Source organism: Perca fluviatilis, chromosome 8, assembly GCF_010015445.1.
Source record: "Perca fluviatilis chromosome 8, GENO_Pfluv_1.0, whole genome shotgun sequence".
NCBI lineage: Eukaryota > Metazoa > Chordata > Actinopteri > Perciformes > Percidae > Perca > Perca fluviatilis.
The window spans coordinates 38768575-38774121 of record NC_053119.1 but is presented as its reverse complement, the minus strand read 5'-3'; positions in this window follow the sequence as shown (position 1 = coordinate 38774121).

The window sequence follows — 5547 nt, the reverse complement described above, 5'->3', positions numbered from 1 at the left end:
CGGGTGAAACAGATACAAATTTAGGACGCTAGACATAGGGCTGCTCCCTCTTTAGTCGATTAGTCGACTAATCGGTCGTTTTGGTCTTAGTCAAGTTAGATTTCTTTAGTAGATGTTTTATGCTTTTTCACGCTGAATGACTTATTTCCAAGAAATGTACGAGCACATCTCTGGTAAACACAAGGATTAAAGTGGTGCTTTTGCATGACTCTTTGCGGAGAAACTCAGATTTACAGATCTGTAGATTAAATCAACTAATCGATTAGTCGATACAATTGAATGAGAGTCGACTGAGAATTTCTTCAATCGAGCACAGCCTTAGCTACACAGCAGGCAGATAAATGTGCTTCTTCAGCATATGCAGCGAAAGGTGTGTTACTGTTGGTAAAATTGGAAATGAAGCTGTGCATCTGCTGTGGAAGGCAGTGGGTCAATGTCCCCGCTAAACCCCTGTGAGGTTGACTGGGGGGGTGCATAGATTTGAAGAAAAAAAAAACTACGTTTTGCTGTTGAAAATTACATTTATTAACAATGGTTTGATGTGTTCGTGCCTCATTGGTGGGTATGTCTAAAGTGTAACCACTGTGTAAACCCAACGGAGCGTTGATGTGTGTAGAGACTACAGCGATCAGAGCAACCATCAGAACCTCTGTAACAGGACTGCTAAATGCCAATCATTAACTTCATCAGCTAATGCACAGTCAACGTTATAAAGCCATCTCTTTTAGATCAGGGTGCAGACTATAGTTCATTCTCTGTTAGAGAACCCCATCATGGACCCCTCCTTGCCACAGAACTACAGGCCCATTTCTAAACTCCCTTTCTTTTCAAAACTTTTAGAAAAGGTTGTTAAAAGCTACTTGTTAAAATAATGTAACTGCACAGGGTGTTTGATCAATCTGAAACTGGTTTCTGTAAACTGGATTCCACTGAAATGGCTTTTCTTATTAATGACTGACGAGGTGTCCATTATCAGGAATTAATGGACGAGTCCAGAGAGTCCAAGGACCAGAAGCTTATTGGGAGACTATTCCAAAGGGGCTGCTGACTGGAAGGCATGATGTCGGACCCTGAGTCTTAAAACATGTTGTAAAATGTTGTAAAACAGGAGATAAAAGCATGTATTAGTGTGTCAATTTCATTTCTTGACAAAACAGACCTAAGTTTAACCGTTTCTTAGTTAACCCTTGTGTTTTCCTCAGGTCAAATTTGACCCGTTTTCAAAGTTTTTAATATCAGGAACTTGGGTTTCTTTCAACCAAATTGCCTAAAAATAACATGGATGCCATACAATGTTCTTAAGGTAAAATGAATGATTACTTTCGTAGAATTTTGGTTGTTTCATTCAATTTTATGGCATTTAAAAAAGCATTTTTTTAAATGGTTTCAAGACAGCATCCTGACTAAACTTTGACATGTCTGTAGTTATACATCCACATCCTCAGATCTCAACTATTAGTCAAAATAATTCATAATTCGGAAAAAGCAACCAAAAAAAACATGTCAAAAACAAATGTCGGAAAAAAGGTTATTTAGGTTTATTGGCCGTGAATTGAAAAAAAAGCATTGAAAATAACAAAAACGTTGGAAAACCGACAAAAGTTGATTGGTTGATGGGAAGACAGCACAAGGGTTAACCTCCCCCCTTCCTGCTAAAGCCCAAATGTTCTCCTAAGCCCCTCGTCCCACAAGGGAGAATGAATGCGTGTGCATGAGCAGTGATTGACACCCAGTTAGACCCCCGCCCTGATTGGTGCATCTGAACAGGGAGCTGTGGGTTTTTGCAAATCCCACTACAGGCTGTAGGTGGAGCCAGAGGAGCTGGATTTATTTTTTAACGACCTGCTTCATGTAGTTCTACTGGAACATAGGGTCAGTTTCAGCTAATATGACAGAAAGTTTTATAAGTCTTACCTACTGCACCGTTTCAAGCGGCTCATCAGGTTGAAATGGAAAAAGGCTAAATGTCAATGTTCACTTGTTTCTGTTGGACAAAATGTTTTTTTTGACAAGGTGATTGCTGTAAAGATTTCAGAGACATACAGTACTTACCTTAAATGAACACTGATCTGAACCTGCTGTGAAGTCAGAACAAAAAAAATGTATTTCAGACGTAATTCAAACAAAGAGAGCTAAGTCCTGAGAACCTGAACATTGCTGCTGCTGTTTTTTCTCTGGTAGAGGTAAATGAATAGATCCCATAAAGTTACTTTGCAATGCACCTTTTCATTTACTGCAATAATATTTATTATGTTCATGTTCTTTTCCTCGTCTGACAACTGGCGTGTTAAAAAAAAGCCACTGAGACATAAAAGCACAATAAATAAATGTTGCGCAAAAGTAGGACATGCACTCATCATCCTCTTCACTTTCAACAGCTATGCAGAGTTTCAAAAGTGAGTCAGTTTATTTTCCACAGTAAAAACATACAGTATCTAACATTTTGTCCATATCATTTAAAAATCCTCAGTTCTTTCAAAAACACTTAACCTTCTTACTCCTTCAAATTCTAAAAACAGGTAAAAAGTATTTTTTTTAACATCTTTTCACTTCTGTGTAGCTAAAATCCAACTCCAGTCAAATTAAAGTCACAGAGAGTCTTCACGAAAGCACCTTCAACAGTTGGACAACACCAGCAAATACTGTATCACAGAGACAATACAACATATCAGCCATGATATTCTGTGTCCTGCAGAAGTCCTGTTCATCCATTTGGTGCCATGTTTTCATATTGTGACAGCTGGTGTGTAAAAACATATCCCACACCTGTGGGACAAAGTCCCGCCACCGCTAATGAATGCATTGATCAATATCAAAAGTGCATAGGAGTTACAGAAACATATTAAGGGTTCAGCTTCTGCTTCAAGCGTCTTTTTGGCAGTGACGGTTTCTGCAGGACACCGTACACAAGGCTGTTCTGTGCTTCTCATATTTGTCTATAAAATACACAAATAGCATCACGTCCCCTCCGTGATGCGACACCAACAGCCCAGTGCCACTTCACTTTCACATGGTCCTTCAACACTAAAACATGCTACTGGAAAAACAATGGAGTGCATGTGCAACTTGCAAAGATGTTAAACGGTCATATTAAAATGTGCATTGGAATTAAATCCACAGATCATGCTCCCAAATGTGTTTCCTGTGCCTCATCTTTGGACATAAGAGCATCAACAGAAATGAATGGAAAATGTCGCTTTAGAGCTCAGCAAAAGGTCTGTCTGGCACTCGAGAAAGGCAAAAGTAAGAATTACTGTGATTTCACACACTGTTACTGCGTCTCCACATGAGACACAAGGACACCATTAAGTTAAAAGACTATGTAGACACTATGGTTTGGAGTATATGTCTCCACCCAGAACTCTTCACAATCACCATCAAGTGGCGTATGTTCTGGCACTTCAACACTGAGACAGCAAACTACTGTGCTTCGTCATGGCAACAGTTCAATTATTAATGAAGAATAAACATGATTTTGAGTCACGATGCAATATGTTTACAGGGCGTGTACTACGAAGGTAGCCTAGAAATCTAGACGCACCCTAGCGCCAGCAAATGTAATTTGCAGCCAGGGTCAGTCTAGCAACTCTCCTTTGGCTTGCGAGCTGGAAAAACCAAACTCTAGTCAGGCCAATCACATCGTGTATAGAGTCGCTGGGCGGGGCTTAACATAATGACGGCAGAGTTGCGACGGTTTGGCGTGAATTCCCTGCTACTTGAAAACAAAGAAGATGGCTGCTGCTGCTTGAGAACAGCGGTCTTTGGAATCGGCTTTTGGCCGCAACTCTGGAAGACTTGGAGTTCAGCTTTTCTTTGAGAAAAGAACAAAGAACGGCGCTGAAGTCATTCTTAAAAAAGGAAGATGTGTTCAGAGTTTTGCCGACCGGATACGGCGAAAGTTGAATCTATCAACGGGCGTTGCTCTGGTTGGTTGCAGCGCTATAGAAAGACACCCGTTGATCCCGCCCCTCGGATTGAGCCCTGCCAATGGTGAGTTCCCAGACCCAACATCTTGATGTGGGGCTGGCTTGTCAGGCTACTACGAAGTAGGATTTAGGGGGAACTTCAGGGTTAACCGTGGGTTTTCTTTCTCATGACGCTGGTTTACTTTTTACCAGGAGAAATCACCATGGTAACTCGCGCTGAACAGCTCAGGTTTTACCTACTGACCAATACACGGTCATGGAAGATGGCCTCCCCACCATAGAAGATCTTGGTGAGAGGGGAGGGCAGGCAGACATGTCTTAATGCTTATCTGAAACGTGTTTGTTTATGCATAACAATAAATAAGAACATCATTTAGAAGAAGACTAAAAGAGACGTTTTTAGGAAGAACTCGACACTAGGTTTGGGTATCGTTTGGATATTTATGATTCCGATGCCGAACCGGTACTTTTAAAATGATTCAGATTCCTAAACAGATTCTTGAAAAACTGAAAAATGACATCAAAGAAAGGCTCTTTTATAGATGTGGTAGCCATTATATGCTTATATCTCCGTTTTGGTGAGCCCAGAGAGAAAATATGGCATTTTAAAAGTAGCCTACATTTACAGTAGACTACAGAGAAAGTCTAATATTTTTTACGTCCGTTTCGGAGCGACAGAGCCAGACCATAGTGGAACCAGGTTTCGGTACCCAACCCTACTCGATACACTGTTCTGTTTGGAGCCGTGCATGCTGCCACTTTCCTTTATACAGCGATATTATAAAGACCTATTCATTCATACAGTCACACAGTGCATCCGGCAGCTGTGATGCTGTTCTCCTGGATTATTATTTTCTCCGTATATGTCTAATATTATAGTGTGCCGTAGACTTGTCCATGTTTGATTGGTCATATGCTGCAAACCCCACCCCTTTATTGTGAACATGCCCACGGTTAGATGCATGGAGTTGTGACTGCGGTTGTTCGGGTTAGTGAAGCCAGATAACCAAAAGATATCCTGGATATGCTTCTATTTACTTGTCTTAACATTTGTTCTAGTGTTGAGATTGTGTTTTTAAAAAGGTTTTCTTGTCAACAGTCTGGCTAAGGCCGGCTACACACTGGCTGCGTGGCGCGAGCGTGTCAGCTGCGTGGCGTGTCTGTTTTTATTTCGGCTCCCATGGTAACAGGTTAGAGCTTGCACACCGCCTGCGTGACACGCACGGCTCAGAAACGTGTGCATGCTAGAAATAGAACCGACACCTATTTTTCACGCAACATGCAAGCGTGTTGGAAGCGTTTCCAGGCAAAATAGAATACAAAAAGATGTTTATAAGTCATTTTGACACAAATACATATTAATAAATGACATGTTGATGTTTGAAAGTCTCTGGGTTTTGATATAAATGCAGATATATAAATGTAATAAAAAAAAAAAAAAATAGATTTTCTAATATTGCACCGGTCAATATAGAACAAAATATTCTGTAGCCTATTTTGCCGTCAATACTGCCGACGTTGTCTTTGCTGTAATCAGATCAGTATATATTTATGTTTAACATATTATTTCATTTTATCAATGGAAAACATACATGTGTCCAGACAAGGCTAGCAGCAGCAG